Source organism: Triticum aestivum, chromosome 7D (genome assembly GCF_018294505.1).
Source record: "Triticum aestivum cultivar Chinese Spring chromosome 7D, IWGSC CS RefSeq v2.1, whole genome shotgun sequence".
NCBI classification, from domain to species: Eukaryota; Viridiplantae; Streptophyta; class Magnoliopsida; order Poales; family Poaceae; genus Triticum; species Triticum aestivum.
Genome location: NC_057814.1, coordinates 103,148,256 through 103,166,897, shown reverse-complemented (window position 1 = coordinate 103,166,897; position 18,642 = coordinate 103,148,256).

Below are 18,642 nucleotides of genomic sequence, written 5' to 3'. Positions count from 1 at the left end.
TGCCTGCCGGCCGGCGCGTCCCTCCCAATTCTCTCGAGCTGCCGTTGAAGGCCCAGATAGTTGGGCCGGACCGAGGTCCATACAGGCCCAACTAGTTACTGGGCCGTACTTGACTTTCATATGTACGTCTCTATTTTTTTAACAGTCAAAGTCGTTCACATACATAAGCATAAACTAACCCCTATCAACACACGCACGCATGCACACTCTACCCCTTATGAGCATCTCCAAAAGACTAAGTTGTTGGAAATATGCCCTAGAGGCAATAATAAATGGTTATTATTATATTTCTTTGTTCATGGAAATTGTCTACTATTCATGCTATAATTGTATTGTTCGGAAATCGTACTACATGTGTGAATGCATAGACCACAACGTGTCCCTAATAAGCCTCTAGTTGACTAGCTCGTTGATCAACAGATAGTCATGGTTTCCTGACTATGGGCATTGGATGTCATTGATAACGGGATCACATCATTAGGAGAATGATGTGATGGACAAGACCCAATCCTAAGCATAGCTTAAAAGATCGTGTAGTTTCGTTTGCTAGAGCTTTTCCAATGTCAAGTATCTTTTCCTTAGACCATGAGATCGTGCAACTCCCGGATACCGTAGGAGTGCTTTGGGTGTGCCAAACGTCACAACGTAACTGGGTGACTATAAAGGTGCACTACGGGTACCTCCGAAAGTGTCTGTTGGGTTGGCACGGATCGAGACTGGGATTTGTCACTCCGTGTGAGGGTTAGGTATCTCTGGGCCCACTCGGTAATGCATCACCATAATGAGCTCAATGTGGCTAAGGCGTTAGTCACGGGATCATGCATTGCGGTACGAGTAAAGAGACTTGCCGGTAACGAGATTGAACAAGGTATTGGGATACCGACGATCGAATCTCGGGCAAGTAACATACCGAAGGGAATTGTATACGGGATTGATTGAATCCTCGACATCGTGGTTTATCCGATGAGATCATCGTGGAACATGTGGGAGCCAACATGGGTATCCAGATCCCGCTGTTGGTTATTGACCGGAGAGGCGTCTCGGACATGTCTGCATGTCTCCCGAACCCGTAGGGTCTACACACTTAAGGTTCGGTGACGCTAGGGTTGTAGAGATATGTGTATGCGGAAACCCGAAAGTTGTTCGGAGTCCCGGATGAGATCCCGGACGTCACGAGGAGTTCCGGAATGGTCCGGAGGTGAAGAATTATATATAGAAAGGGTCCCGGGGGTCCACCGGGTGGGGCCACCTATCCCGGAGGGCCCCATGGGCTGAAGTGGGAGGGCAACCAGCCCTTAGTGGGCTGGGGCGTCCCCCATGGGCCTCCCCCCTGCGCCTAGGGTTGGAAACCCTAGGGTGGGGGGCGCCCCACTTGCCTTGGGGGGCAAGGCACCCCCTTGGCCGCCGCCCCCCCCCCATCTAGATGGGGTTTGGCCGGCGCCCCCCTCCCAGGGGGCCTATATAAAGGGGGGGAGGGAGGGCAGCAATACAACAGCCTTGGGCGCCTCCCTCCTCCCCTGCTACACCTCTCCCTCTCGTAGAAGCTCGGCGAAGCCCTGCCGAGACCCGCTACATCCACCACCACGCCGTCGTGCTGCTGGATCTCCATCAACCTCTCCTTCCCCCTTGCTGGATCAAGAAGGAGGAGACGTCGCTGCACCGTACGTGTGTTGAACGCGGAAGTGCCGTCCGTTCGGCACTCGGTCATCGGTGATTTGGATCACGGCGAGTACGACTCCGTCATCCACGTTCATTGGAACGCTTCCGCTCGCGATCTACAAGGGTATGTAGATGCACTCCTTTCCCCTCGTTGCTAGTATACTCCATAGATGCATCTTGGTGAGCGTAGGAAAATTTTAAAATTATGCTACGATTCCCAACAGTGGCATCATGAGCCAGGCTTATGCGTAGTTACTATGCACGAGTAGAACACAAAATGTTGTGGGCGTTGATGTTGCCAATTCTTCTTGCCGCTACTAGTCGTATCTTGTTTCGGCGGTATTGTAGGATGAAGCGGCCCGGACCGACCTTACACGTACGCTTACGTGAGACAGGTTCCACCGACTGACATGCACTAGTTGCATAAGGTGGCTAGCGGGTGTCTGTCTCTCCTACTTTAGTCGGAACGGATTCGATGAAAAGGGTCCTTATGAAGGGTAAATATAAATTGGCAAATCACGTTGTGGTTTTACGTAGGTAAGAAACGTTCTTGCTAGAAACCTATACAAGCCACGTAAAAACTTGCAACAACAATTAGAGGACGTCTAACTTGTTTTTGCAGCAAGTGCTATGTGATGTGATATGGCCAGAAGATGTGATGAATGATATATGTGATGTATGAGATTGATCATATTCTTGTAATAGGAATCACGACTTGCATGTCGATGAGTATCACAACCGGCAGGAGCCATAGGAGTTGTCTTTATTATTTTGTATGACCTGCGTGTCATTGAATAACGCCATGTAAATTACTTTACTTTGTTGCTAAACGCGTTAGCCATAGAAGTAGAAGTAATCGTTGGCGTGACGACTTCATGAAGACACAATGATGGAGATCATGATGATGGAGATCATGGTGTCATGTCAGTGACGAAGATGATCATGGTGCCCCGAAGATGGAGATCAAAGGAGCATAATGATATTGGCCATATCATGTCACTAGATGATTGCATGTGATGTTTATCATGTTTTTGCATCTTATTTGCTTAGAACGACGGTAGTAAGTAAGATGATCCCTTATGATAATTTCAAGAAAAGTGTTCCCCCTAACTGTGCACCGTTGCGAAGGTTCGTTGTTTCGAAGCACCACGTGATGATCGGTGTGATAGATTCTAACGTTCGAATACAACGGGTGTTGATGCGCCTAGCATGTACAGACATGGCCTCGGAACACACGCAATACACTTAAGTTGACTTGACGAGCCTAGCATGTACAGACATGGCCTCGGAACACGGAGGACCGAAAGGTCGAGCATGAGTCATATAGAAGATACGATCAACATGGAGATGTTCACCGATCTTGACTAGTCCGTCTCACGTGATGATCGGACACGGCCTAGTTAACTCGGATCATGTTTCACTTAGATGACTGGAGGGATGTCTATCTGAGTGGGAGTTCATTGAATAATTTGATTAGACGAACTTAATTATCATGAACTTAGTCTAAAATCTTTACAATATGTCTTGTAGATCAAATGGCCCACGTTGCCCTCAACTTCAACGCGTTCCTAGAGAAAATCAAGCTGAAAGATGATGGCAGCAACTATACGGACTGGGTCCGGAACCTGAGGATCATCCTCATAGCTGCCAAGAAAGATTATGTCCTACAAGCACCGCTAGGTGAAGCACCCATCCCAGAGAACCAAGACATTATGAACGCTTGGCAATCACGTGCTGATGATTACTCCCTTGTTCAGTGCGGCATGCTTTACAGCTTAGAACCGGGTCTCCAAAAGCGTTTTGAGAAACATGGAGCATATGAGATGTTCGAGGAGCTGAAATTGGTTTTCCAAGCTCATGCCCGGGTCGAGAGATATGAAGTCTCCGACAAGTTCTTCAGCTGTAAAATGGAGGAAAATAGTTCTGTAAGTGAGCACATACTCAGAATGTCTGGGTTGCACAATCGCTTGACTCAGCTGGGAGTTAATCTCCCGGATGACGCGGTCATTGACAGAATCCTTCAGTCGCTTCCACCAAGCTACAAGAGCTTTGTGATGAACTTCAATATGCAGGGGGTGGAAAAGACCATTCCTGAGATATATTCAATGCTGAAATCAGCGGAGGTGGAGATCAGAAAAGAACATCAAGTGTTGATGGTGAATAAAACCACTAAGTTCAAGAAGGGCAAGGGTAAGAAGAACTTCAAGAAGGACGACAAGGGAGTTGCCGCGCCCGGTAAACCAGTTACTAGGAAGAAGTCAAAGAATGGACCCAAGCCTGAAACTGAGTGTTTTTATTGCAAGGGAAGTGGTCACTGTAAGCGGAACTGCCCCAAATACTTAGCGGACAAGAAGGCCGGCAACACCAAAGGTATATGTGATATACATGTAATTGATGTGTACCTTACCAGTACTCGTAGTAGCTCCTGGGTATTTGATACCGGTGCGGTTGCTCATATTTGTAACTCAAAACAGGAACTACGGAATAAACGGAGACTGGCGAAGGACGAGGTGACGATGCGCGTCGGGAATGGTTCCAAGGTCGATGTGATCGCTGTCGGCACGCTACCTCTGCATCTACCCACGGGATTAGTTTTAAACCTCAATAATTGTTATTTAGTGCCAGCTTTGAGCATGAACATTGTATCTGGATCTCGTTTAATTCGAGATGGCTACTCATTTAAATCCGAGAATAATGGTTGTTCTATTTATTTGAGAGATATGTTTTATGGTCATGCCCCGCTGGTCAATGGTTTATTTTTAATGAATCTCGAACGTGATGTTACACATATTCATAGTGTGAATACCAAAAGATGTAAAGTTGATAACGATAGTCCCACATATCTGTGGCACTGCCGCCTTGGTCACATTGGTGTCAAGCGCATGAAGAAGCTCCATGCAGATGGACTTTTGGAGTCTCTTGATTACGAATCATTTGACACGTGCGAACCATGCCTCATGGGTAAGATGACCAAGACTCCGTTCTCCGGAACAATGGAGCGAGCAACCAACTTATTGGAAATCATACATACCGATGTGTGCGGTCCAATGAGTGTTGAGGCTCGCGGAGGATATCGTTATGTTCTCACTCTCACTGATGATTTAAGTAGATATGGGTATGTCTACCTAATGAAGCACAAGTCTGAAACCTTTGAAAAGTTCAAGGAATTTCAGAGTGAGGTTGGGAATCAACGTGACAGGAGAATAAAATTCTTACGATCAGATCGTGGTGGAGAATATTTAAGTCACGAATTTGGTGCACATTTAAGGAAATGTGGAATAGTTTCACAACTCACGCCGCCTGGAACACCTCAGCGAAACGGTGTGTCCGAACGTCGTAATCGCACTCTATTGGATATGGTGCGATCTATGATGTCTCTTACCGATTTACCGCTCTCATTTTGGGGCTATGCTTTAGAGACTGCCGCATTCACTTTAAATAGGGCTCCGTCGAAATCCGTTGAGACGACACCGTATGAATTATGGTTTGGGAAGAAACCTAAGCTGTCGTTTCTAAAAGTTTGGGGATGCGATGCTTATGTCAAGAAACTTCAACCTGAAAAGCTCGAACCCAAGTCGGAAAAATGTGTCTTCATAGGATACCCTAAGGAAACTATTGGGTATACCTTCTATCTCAGATCCGAAGGCAAGATCTTCGTTGCCAAGAACGGGTCTTTTCTGGAGAAGGAGTTTCTCTCAAAAGAATTGAGTGGGAGGAAAGTGGAACTTGATGAGGTGATAGTCACCCCTTCCGAACCGGAAAGTAGCGCAGCGCGGGAAGATGTTCCTGTGGTGCCTACACCGACTGGGGAGGAAGTTAATGATGATGATCATGAAGCTTCAGATCAAGTTACTACTGAACTTCGTAGGTCCACAAGGACACGTTCTGCACCAGAGTGGTACGGCAACCCTGTCCTGGAAATCATGTTGTTAGACAACGGTGAACCTTCGAACTATGAAGAAGCGATGGCGGGCCCGGATTCCGACAAATGGCTAGAAGCCATGAAATCCGAGATAGGATCCATGTATAAAAACGAAGTCTGGACTTTGACTGACTTGCCCGATGATCGGCGAGCCATAGAAAACAAATGGATATTTAAGAAGAAGACGGGCGCGGATGGTAATGTGACCATCTACAAAGCTCGACTTGTCGCTAAGGGTTATCGACAAGTTCAAGGGGTTGACTACGATGAGACTTTCTCACCCGTAGCGAAGCTGAAGTCCGTCCGAATCATGTTAGCAATTGCCGCATACTATGATTATGAGATATGGCAGATGGACGTCAAAACGGCATTCCTTAACGGCTTCCTTAAGGAAGAGTTGTATATGATGCAGCCGGAAGGTTTTGTCGATCCTAAGAATGCTAACAAAGTATGCAAGCTCCAGCGCTCAATCTATGGGTTGGTGCAAGCATCTCGGAGTTGGAACATTCGCTTTGATGAGATGATCAAAGCGTTTGGGTTTACACAGACTTGTGGAGATGCCTGTGTTTACAAGAAAGTGAGTGGGTGCTCTGTAGCATTTCTCATATTATATGTGGATGACATACTTTTGATGGGAAATGATATAGAATTCTTGGAAAGTATAAAGGCCTATTTGAATAAGTGTATTTCAATGAAGGACCTTGGAGAAGCTGCTTATATATTAGGCATGAAAATCTATAGAGATAGATCAAGACGCCTCATTGGTCTTTCACAGAGTACATACCTTGACAAGATATTGAAGAAGTTCAATATGGATCAGTCCAAGAAGGGGTTCTTGCCTGTATTGCAAGGTGTGCAATTGAGCACGGCTCAATGCCCGACCACGGCAGAAGATAGAGAAAAGATGAGTGTCATCCCCTATGCCTCGGCCATAGGGTCTATTATGTATGCCATGCTGTGTACCAGACCTAATGTAAACCTTGCCGTAAGTTTGGTAGGAAGGTACCAAAGTAATCCCGGCATGGAACACTGGACAACGGTCAAGAATATCCTAAAGTACCTGAAAAGGACTAAGGATATGTTTCTCATTTATGGAGGTGACGAAGAGCTCGTCGTAAAGGGTTACGTCGACGCTAGCTTCGACACAGATCTGGATGACTCAAAGTCACAAACCGGATACGTGTATATTTTGAATGGAGGAGCAGTAAGCTGGTGCAGTTGCAAGCAAAGCGTCGTGGCGGGATCTACATGTGAAGCGGAGTACATGGCAGCCTCAGAGGCAGCACAGGAAGCAGTCTGGATGAAGGAGTTCATTACCGACCTAGGGGTGATTCCCAATGCGTCGGGCCCGATGACTCTCTTCTGTGACAACACTGGAGCTATTGCCCTTGCGAAGGAGCCCAGATTTCACAGGAAGACCAGGCATATCAACCGTCGCTTCAACTCCATTCGTGGAAGTGTTCAAAATGGAGACATAGATATTTGTAAAGTACATACGGACCTGAATGTAGCAGATCCGTTGACTAAACCTCTCCCTAGGGCAAAACATGATCAACACCAGGACGCAATGGGTGTACGATTCATCATAATGTAACTAGATTATTGACTCTAGTGCAAGTGGGAGACTGTTGGAAATATGCCCTAGAGGCAATAATAAATGGTTATTATTATATTTCTTTGTTCATGGTAATTGTCTATTGTTCATGCTATAATTGTGTTATCCGGAAATCGTAATAGATGTGTGAATACATAGACCACAACGTGTCCCTAGTAAGCCTCTAGTTGACTAGCTCGTTGATCAACAGATAGTCATGGTTTCCTGACTATGGGCATTGGATGTCATTGATAACGGGATCACATCATTAGGAGAATGATGTGATGGACAAGACCCAATCCTAAGCATAGCTTAAAAGATCGTGTAGTTTCGTTTGCTAGAGCTTTTCCAATGTCAAGTATCTTTTCCTTAGACCATGAGATTGTGCAACTCCCGGATACCGTAGGAGTGCTTTGGGTGCACCAAACGTCACAACGTAACTGGGTGACTATAAAGGTGCACTACGGGTATCTCCGAAAGTGTCTGTTGGGTTGGCACGGATCGAGACTGGGATTTGTCACTCCGTGTGACGGAGAGGTATCTCTGGGCCCACTCGGTAATGCATCATCATAATGAGCTCTATGTGGCTAAGGCGTTAGTCACGGGATCATGCATTGCGGTACGAGTAAAGAGACTTGCCGGTAACGAGATTGAACAAGGTATTGGGATATCGACGATCGAATCTCGGGCAAGTAACATACCGATTAACAAAGGGAATTGTATACGGGATTGATTGAATCCTCGACATCGTGGTTCATCCGATGAGATCATCGTGGTACATGTGGGAGCCAACATGGGTATCCAGATCCCATTGTTGGTTATTGACCGGAGAGGCGTCTCGGTCATGTCTGCATGTCTCCCGAACCCGTAGGGTCTACACACTTAAGGTTCGGTGACGCTAGGGTTGTAGAGATATGTGTATGCGGAAACCCGAAAGTTGTTCGGAGTCCCGGATGAGATCCCGGACGTCACGAGGAGTTCCGGAATGGTCCGGAGGTGAAGAATTATATATAGGAAGGGTCCGGGGGGTCCATCGGGTGGGGCCACCTATCCCGGAGGGCCCCATGGGCTGAAGTGGGAGGGCAACCAACCCTTAGTGGGCTGGGGCGCCCCCCATGGGCCTCCCCCCTACGCCTAGGGTTGGAAACCCTAGGGTGGGGGGCACCCCACTTGCCTTGGGGGGCAAGGCACCCCCTTGGCCGACGCCCCCCCTCCCAGGGGGCCTATATAAAGGGGGGGAGGGAGGGCAACAATACAACAGCCTTGGGCGCCTCCCTCCTCCCCTGCTACACCTCCCCCTCTCGCAGAAGCTCGGCGAAGCCCTGCCGAGACCCGCTACATCCACCACCACGCCGTCGTGCTGCTGGATCTCCATCAACCTCTCCTTCCCCCTTGCTGGATCAAGAAGGAGGAGACGTCGCTGCACCGTACGTGTGTTGAACGCGGAGGTGCCGTCCGTTCGGCACTCGGTCATCGGTGATTTGGATCACGGCGAGTACGACTCCGTCATCCACGTTCATTGGAACGCTTCCGCTCGCGATCTACAAGGGTATGTAGATGCACTCCTTTCCCCTCGTTGCTAGTATACTCCATAGATGCATCTTGGTGAGCGTAGGAAAATTTTAAAATTATGCTACGATTCCCAACATAAGTCGGCATAGCATCTTAAGATTTTACGAAATCACCATAAACGCCTCACAGTTAATGGAAACGTCTCCTTCCACTAAACGCCCGCCAGAAGTCTAAAATAAATACAGAAAAAATTGCGAGCACCAATATCAAGTCTAAAACTTAAGGAGCATGCTACGCGTCGGTCGACGGATCTTCTTATGCTTTGCAACAAAGATCTTGTTGTAGAAACATTGTAACAAAGATCTTGTTGCATAAAAATTCTGCAGCACAATCTCTATTACAAATGTTTCAACAAAATCTCTGTTGCAAAATAGAGAAAAGAAGTTCACCCCGCTAGGTCTGTGTCAAATCCGACTTAAAAAGCTGGCCGACGCGTAGCAACCCCCAAGACTTAAACCCTGATGGATTAAAGATACAACTATCCTCCTAAGGGCATCTCCAACGGCAACCTGCAAAACTCCTCCTGCATCTGTCCGCGAACAGGGGGACCCACGAATACGGATACGGGAGGACGTCATCTAACCATAGCCACACACATCCGGCCTTCCTCATTTTTTCAAGTCTGCACAATGAAATAGCCGCATGCAAAGGATACAGACGTTCAAATAGCCGCATGCAGCATTAGTTCAAATCTAAAAAGGTTCAAATATTACATCCCAACATTGTTGTCCCCTTTCATCGACCACTGATGCTCAATCAGATCTTCCTTCAGCTGCTCGTGAGTTGGCCGATGTCGAATCTGTTGATGCATTTGGGTAAACTCTTCAAATGTAACCGTTGGCCGGATTCTGGTCCGGAAGTTAGATAGGATCACCCATGTTCTCAAATTTCAGAGTCGTGGCAACATTGTCACACATGTCATCACCTCCCATGATGTCTTCGGATCCTATTGTTTTGCAGGTCCACGAACAACTGCAAAACGGGCCTGAAGATCTTCAAATGCCCTCTTGACATCCTTTCTAGCTGCTTCTTGTCTTTGGGCAAAGTGAGCCTTTTTCTGGCCAACTGGGATTTGAGATGATGTTGACAAAGGTAGCCCATGGAAGATAGATACATCGATCGTTGTAGCACATTGATGTCGTTGTGAGACCCGAGCATGCCAAATCCAAAGATCCTGTGATTCACCTGCTTCAAGAATGATGGTGGACTTCTTAACATGACTCTGATATTGCCCTTGTAAAGCCTTCGGACAGTTCTTTTCATTTCCAATGCATGCAGTCAAGAGATTCAAGCAAACCTAGCCACCCTATTGCTTCTGGGGGAGGACATTGGCGGGGCGGAGGTAGGAGCAAATCCAGGCGAGCAGTGGGCGCGCCTCCTTGTACTGGAAGGGCCACTCGAGCGTGTCCACATCCAGCGGGTCCTCCCCGCCGAACCCCAGCTCCGTCAGCGCCGCCCTACTCATCCTTGCTTCCTCCCTTCCGGGCGCCTGTGCTCGCCGGAGGCTCGGTTGCGCGGTCCCACAGTGTTGGTGGGGATGGCCGCGGCCGGAAGTGGTAGCCGGTAGAGGAGTAGTGGAGTGCGTTCGAAACAACAACAAAAATGGTGAGATCTGCCTGCCAGCCGGCGCGTCCCTCCCAATTCTTTCTCGGCATAGCATCTTGAGATTTTACGAAATCACCATAAACGCATCACGGTTAATGGAAACGTCTCCTTCCCTTGAACGCCCGCCAGAAGCCTAAATAAATACATAAATAATGTGAGCACGAATATCAAGTCCAAAACTTAAGGAGCCTGCTACGCTTCGGTCGACAGATCTTCTTATGCTTTGCAACAAAGATCTTGTTGTAGAAACATTGCAACAAAGATCTTGTTGCACGAAAATTCCGAAGCATAATCTCTGTTATAAACGGTTCAACGAAATCTCTGTTGCAAAAATAGAGAAAAGAAGTTCATCCCGCTTGATGTGTGTCAGATCCGACTTAAAAAGCTGGCCGACGCGTAGCAGCCCCTAAAACTTAAACCCTGATGGATTAAAGATACAACTATCCTACTAAGGGCATCTCCAACGGAAACCTGCAAATTTCCTATCGCATCCGTCCGTGAACAGGGGGACCCGCGGACACAGATACGGGAGGACGTCATATAACCGTAGCCGCATACATCCGACCTTCCTCATTTTTTTTCAAGTCCGCACGATTAAATAACCGCATGTAATGGATACAAACGTTCAAATAGCCTCATGCAGCACTAGTTCAAATCTAAAAAGGTTCAAATACTACATCCCAACATTATTGTCCCCTTTCATCGACCATTGATGCTCAATCAGATCTTCCTTCAGTTGCTCGTGAGTTGGTCGATGCCGAATTTGTTGATGCATTTGAATAAACTCTTCAAATGTGGCCGCTGGCTAGATTCTGGTCCAAAAGTTAGATAGGATCACCCATGTTCTCAAATTCCAGAGCCGCGACAACATCGTCACCCTCATCCTTGATGATCATGTTGTGCATCATCACACATGTCATCACCCCCATAAGGTCTTCGGATCCTATTGTTTTGCAGGTCCACGAACAACTTCAAAACGGGTCTGAAGAACTTCAAATGCCCTCTTGACATCCTTTCTAGCTGCTTCTTGTCTTTGGATAAAGTGAGCCTTTTTCTGGCCAACTGGGATTTGAGATGGTGTTGACAAAGGTAGCCCATGGAAGATAGATACATCGATCGTTGTAGCACATTGATGTCATTGTGAGACCCGAGCATGCCAAATCCAAAGATCATGTGATGCAACTGCTTCAAGAATGATGGTGGGCTTCTTTAACATGACTCTGATATTGCCCTTGTAAAGCCTTCCGTCAGTTCTTTTTCATTTCCAATGCATGCAGTCAAGAGATTCAAGCAAACCTGGGCACCCTCTTGCTTCTGGGAGAGGACGTCGGAGGGGCAGAGGCAGGAGCAGATCCAGGCGAGCAGCGGGGCGCGCCTCCTCGTACTGGAAGGGCCACTCGAGCGCGTCCCCGTCCAGCGGGCCCTCCCCGTCGAACCGCAGCTCCGTCAGTTGGATGGGAATTGCTTTAGTGAGTCAATCTTAACCCTTCATCCTAACTCCTCTTGTCTAGTCCCATGTCAATTCCCATGAACCAAACAAGGGAGTATAATTTCTCCTCATATTCTCACACATAATTCCTATCACGCACCAAACAGAGGATTGGGAATAAAACGACTCATTCCATGTCTAATCTCAACACAACTCCCTCCTCTAAACCCCCATTCCCCTTCTTAAATATTGCCAAACATGATGTGAAGAATCTTTATTCGGTGCCGTCATCGTTGCCGCCAAAGCCAAGACGATGAACAACCTAAAAATGATCCACCGCGTGGATCCAGCGACCCCCTCATCATCGACAACTGAGGTCGCCGGCGGAGGGGAGCCGCCGGATGACGGTGCTGAAAGATTGACCTCTCGTGGCGGCGGCTAGGATTCTTTCTTTTTTCTTTTTGCATAGTTATACGTGTCTCATTAATAACATAAAGATTCAGTTACAGGCCACGTAAACATCGATATTACATGATTGAAAAGATAGGATAATCCTATGCAAAAAAAACCAGCGCCTGGCCCTCTCCACTAAGGGAAAGAAGACATATCACCTCTTCACCCGAGCTCGACGCGGCTCCATCGCTTATCAGCAGCTTTATGGACCTCCAAAGTAGTTTGCCTGAAGCAAAACCATTGTCGTTGAAAGAACCAGACCGGGGCAACGTGTCCCCGGACACGCCATCAAACTCCAGAACTGACACCCCCGCATGACTACGACGTCGGAGGAGGAAGCCAGAACTGTTAGCCTCCAACCACAAACCCAGCACAAGATGCTATTGGAAATATGCCCTAGAGGCAATAATAAAATGGTTATTATTATATTTCCTTGTTCATGATAAATTGTCTATCGTTCATGCTATAATTGTGTTATCCCGAAATCGTAATACATGTGTGAATACATAGACCACAACATGTCCCTAGTAAGCCTCTAGTTGACTAGCTCGTTGATCAACAGATAGTCATGGTTTCCTGACTATGGACATTGGATGTCATTGATAACGGGAACACATCATTAGGAGAATGATGTGATGGACAAGACCCAATCCTAAGCATAGCACAAAGATCGTGTAGTTCGTTTGCTAGAGCTTTTCCAATGTCAAGTATCATTTCCTTAGACCATGAGATCGTGTAACTCCCGGATGCCGTAGGAGTGCTTTGGGTGTACCAAACGTCACAACGTAACTGGGTGACTATAAAGGTACACTACAGGTATCTCTGAAAGTGTCTGTTGGGTTGACACGGATCGAGACTGGGATTTGTCACTCTGTATGACGGAGAGGTATCTCTGGGCCCACTCGGTAATGCATCATCATAATGAGCTCAATGTGACCAAGTGTCTGGTCACGGGATCATGCATTACGGTACGAGTAAAGTGACTTGCCGGTAACGAGATTGAACAAGGTATTGGGATACCGACGATCGAATCTCGGGCAAGTAACGTACCGATTGACAAAGGGAATTGTATACGGGATTGATTGAATCCTCGACATCGTGGTTCATCCGATGAGATCATCGTGGAACATGTGGGAGCCAACATGGGTATCCAGATCCCGCTGTTGGTTATTGACCGGAGAGTCGTCTCGGTCATGTCTGCATGTCTCCCGAACCCGTAGGGTCTACACACTTAAGGTTCGGTGACGCTAGGGTTGTAGAGATATTAGTATGCGGAAACCCGAAAGTTGTTCAGAGTCCCGGATGAGATCCAAGACGTCACGAGGAGTTCCAGAATGGTCCGGAGGTGAAGAATTATATATAGGAAGTCTAGTTTCGGCCACCGGGAAAGTTTTGGGGGTTATCGGCATTGCACCGGGACCACCGGAAGGGTCCCGGGGGTCCATCGGGTGGGGCCACCTATCCCGGAGGGCCCCATGGGCTGAAGTGGGGAGGGGAACCAGCCACTGGTGGGCTGGTGCGCCCCCCTTGGGCCTCCCCTGCGCCTAGGGTTGGAAACCCTGGGGGTGGGGGGGGGGGGCGCCCCACTTGGCTTGGGGGGCAAGCCACCCCCTTGGCCGCCGCCCCCCCCTCAGATGGGATCTCCAGGGGCCCGGCGTCCCCCCAGGGCCCCTATAAATAGTGGGGGGAGGGAGGGCAGCAACACCCTAGCCCCTGGCGCCTCCCTCTCCCTCCCGCTTGTGCATGGCGAAGCCCTGCCGGGATCCCCGCTACTTCCACCACCACGCCGTCGTGCTGCTGGATCTCCATCAACCTCTCCTTCCCCCTTACTGGATCAAGAAGGAGGAGACGTCGCTGCTCCGTACGTGTGTTGAACGCGGAGGTGCCGTCCGTTCGACGCTCGGTCATCGGTGATTTGGATCACGACGAGTACGACTCCATCAACCCTGTTCACTTGAACGCTTCCGCTCGCGATCTACAAGGGTATGTAGATGCACTCCTTCCTTCTCGTTGCTAGTAAACTCCATAGATGGATCTTGGTGATGCGTAGAAATTTTTTGATTTCTGCTACGATCCCCAACTGTGGTATCATGAGCCAGGCCTATGCGTAGTTACTATGCACGAGTAGAACACAAAGCAGTTGTGGGCGTAGATGTTGTCAATTTTTCTTGCCACTACTAGTCTTATCTTGTTTCGGCGGTATTGTGGGATGAAGCGGCCCGGACCGACCTTACACGTACGCTTACGTGAGACAGGTTCCACCGACTGACATGCACTAGTTGCATAAGGTGGCTAGCGGGTGTCTGTCTCTCCCACTTTAGTCGAAACGGTTTCGATGAAAAGGGTCCTTATGAAGGGTAAATAGAAATTGGCATATCACGTTGTGGTTTTACGTAGGTAAGAAACGTTCTTGCTAGAAACCTATAGAAGCCACGTAAAAACATGCAACAACAATTAGAGGACGTCTAACTTGTTTTTGCAGCATGTGCCTTGTGATGTGATATGGCCAAAAGGATGTAATGAATGAGATATATGTGATGTATGAGATTTATCATGTTCTTGTAATAGGAATCACGACTTGCATGTCGATGAGTATGACAACCGGCAGGAGCCATAGGAGTTGTCTTTATTTTTTGTATGACCTGCGTGTCATTGAATAACGCCATGTAAATTACTTTACTTTATTGCTAAACACGTTAGCCATAGAAGTAGAAGTAATCGTTGGCGTGACAACTTCACGAAGACACGATGATGGAGATCATGATGATGGAGATCATGGTGTCATGCCGGTGACAAAGATGATCATGGCGCCCCGAAGATGGAGATCAAAGGAGCAAAATGATATTGGCCATATCATGTCACTATTTGATTGCATGTGATGTTTATCATGTTTTACATCTTATTTTCTTAGAACGACGGTAGTAAGTAAGATGATCCCTTATAATAATTTCAAGAAAGTGTTCCCCCTAACTGTGCACCGTTGCAAAGGTTCGTTGTTTCGAAGCACCACGTGATGATCGGGTGTGATAGATTCTAACGTTCGCATACAACGGGTGTTGACGAGCCTAGCATGTACAGACATGGCCTTGGAACACACGCAATACACTTAGGTTGACTTGACGAGCCTAGCATGTACAGACATGGCCTCGCAACACGGAAGACCGAAAGGTCGAACATGAGTCGTATAGAAGATACGATCAACATGAAGATGTTCACCGATCTTGACTAGTCCGTCTCACGTGATGATCGGACACGGCCTAGTTAACTCGGATCATGTTTCACTTAGATGACTGGAGGGATGTCTATCTGAGTGGGAGTTCATTGAATAATTTGATTAGACGAACTTAATTATCATGAACTTAGTCTAAAATCTTTACAATATGTCTTGTAGATCAAATGGCCCACGTTGCCCTCAACTTCAACGCGTTCCTAGAGAAAATCAAGCTGAAAGATGATGGCAGCAACTATACGGACTGGGTCCGGAACCTGAGGATCATCCTCATAGCTGCCAAGAAAGATTATGTCCTAGAAGCACCGCTAGGTGAAGCACCCATCCCAGAGAACCAAGACATTATGAACGCTTGGCAATCACGTGCTGATGATTACTCCCTTGTTCAGTGCGGCATCCTTTACAGCTTAGAATCGGGGCTCCAAAAGCGTTTTGAGAAACACGGAGCATATGCGATGTTCGAAGAGCTGAAAATGGTTTTCCAAGCTCATGCCCGGGTCGAGAGATATGAAGTCTCCGACAAGTTCTTCAGTTGTAAAATGGAGGAAAATAGTTCTGTCAGTGAGCACATACTCAAAATGTCTGGGTTACACAACCGCTTGTCTCAGCTGGGAGTTAATCTCCCGGATGACGCGGTCATTGACAGAATCCTTCAGTCGCTTCCACCGAGCTACAAGAGCTTTGTGATGAACTTCAATATGCAGGGGATGGAAAAGACCATTCCTGAGGTACATTCAATGCTGAAATCAGCGGAGGTGGAGATCAAAAAGGAACATCAAGTGTTGATGGTGAATAAAACCACTAAGTTCAAGAAAGGCAAGGGTAAGAAGAACTTCAAGAAAGACGGCAAGGGAGTTGCCGCGCCCGGTAAGCCAGTTGCCGGGAAGAAGCCAAGGAATGGACCCAAGCCTGAGACAGAGTGCTTTTATTGCAAGGGAAGTGGTCACTGGAAGCGGAACTGCCCCAAATACTTAGCGGACAAGAAGGCCGGCAACACCAAAGGTATATGTGATATACATGTAATTGATGTGTACCTTACCAGTACTCGTAGTAGCTCCTGGGTATTTGATACCGGTGTGGTTGCTCATATTTGTAACTCAAAACAGGAGCTGCGGAATAAGCGGAGACTGGCGAAGGACGAGGTGACGATGCGCGTCGGGAATGGTTCCAAGGTCGATGTGATCGCCGTCGGCACGCTACCTCTGCATTTACCTACGGGATTAGTTTTAAACCTCAATAATTGTTATTTAGTGCCAGCTTTGAGCATGAACATTGTATCAGGATCTCGTTTAATTCGAGATGGCTACTCATTTAAATCCGAGAATAATGGTTGTTCTATTTATATGAGAGATATGTTTTATGGTCATGCCCCGCTGGTCAATGGTTTATTCTTAATGAATCTCGAACATGATGTTACACATATTCATAGTGTGAATACCAAAAGATGTAAAGTTGATAACGATAGTCCCACATACTTGTGGCACTGCCGCCTTGGTCACATTGGTATCAAACGCATGAAGAAGCTCCATGCAGATGGACTTTTGGAGTCTCTTGATTACGAATAATTTGACACGTGCGAACCATGCCTCATGGGTAAGATGACCAAGACTCTGTTCTCCGGAACAATGAAGCGAGCAACCAACTTATTGGAAATCATACATACCGATGTGTGCGGTCCAATGAGTGTTGAGGCTCGCGGTGGCTATCGTTATGTTCTCACTCTCACTGATGACTTAAGTAGATATGGGTATGTCTACCTAATGAAACACAAGTCTGAGACCTTTGAAAGGTTCAAGGAATTTCAGAGTGAGGTTGAGAATCAACGTGACAGGAAAATAAAGTTCTTACGATCAGATCGTGGAGGAGAATATTTGAGTCACGAATTTGGCACACACTTAAGGAAATGTGGAATAGTTTCACAACTCACGCCGCCTGGAACACCTCAGCGAAATGGTGTATCCGAACGTCGTAATCGCACTCTATTGGATATGGTGCGATCTATGATGTCTCTTACCGATCTACCGCTCTCATTTTGGGGCTATGCTTTAGAGACTGCCGCATTCACTTTAAATAGGGCTCCGTCGAAATCCGTTGAGACGACACCGTATGAATTATGGTTTGGGAAGAAACCTAAGCTGTCGTTTCTAAAAGTTTGGGGATGCGATGCTTATGTCAAGAAACTTCAACCTGAAAAGCTCGAACCCAAGTCGGAGAAATGCGTCTTCATAGGATACCCCAAGGAAACCATTGGGTATACCTTCTACCTCAGATCCGAAGGCAAGATCTTTGTTACCAAAAATGGGTCCTTTCTGGAGAAAGAGTTTCTCTCGAAAGAAGTGAGTGGGAGGAAAGTGGAACTTGATGAGGTGATAGTCACCCCTTCGGAACCGGAGAGTAGCGCAGCGCGGGAAGATGTTCCTGTGGTGCCTACACCGACTGGGGAGGAAGTTAATGATGATGATCATGAAGCTTCGGATCAAGTTACTGCTGAACTTCGTAGGTCCACAAGGACACGTTCCGCACCAGAGTGGTACGGCAACCCTGTCCTGGAAATCATGTTGTTAGACAACGGTGAACCTTCGAACTATGAAGAAGCAATGGCGGGCCCAAATTCCGACAAATGGCTAGAAGCCATGAAATCCGAGATATGATCCATGTATGAAAACGAAGTATGGACTTTGACTGACTTGCCCGATGATCGGCGAGCCATAGAAAACAAATGGATCTTTAAGAAGAAGACGGACGCGGATGGTAATGTAACCATCTATAAGGCTCGACTTGTCGCTAAGGGTTATCGACAAGTTCAAGGGGTTGACTACGATGAGACTTTCTCACCCGTAGCGAAGCTGAAGTCCGTCCGAATCATGTTAGCAATTGCCGCATTCTATGATTATGAGATATGGCAAATGGACGTCAAAACGGCATTCCTTAACGGCTTTCTTAAGGAAGAATTGTATATGATGCAGCCGGAAGGTTTTGTCGATCCTAAGAATGCTAACAAGGTATGCAAGCTCCAGCGCTCCATCTATGGGCTGGTGCAAGCATCTCGGAGTTGGAACATTCGATTTGATGAGATGATCAAAGCGTTTGGGTTTACACAGACTTATGGAGAAGCCTGTGTTTACAAGAAAGTGAGTGGGAGCTCTGTAGCATTTCTCATATTATATGTGGATGACATA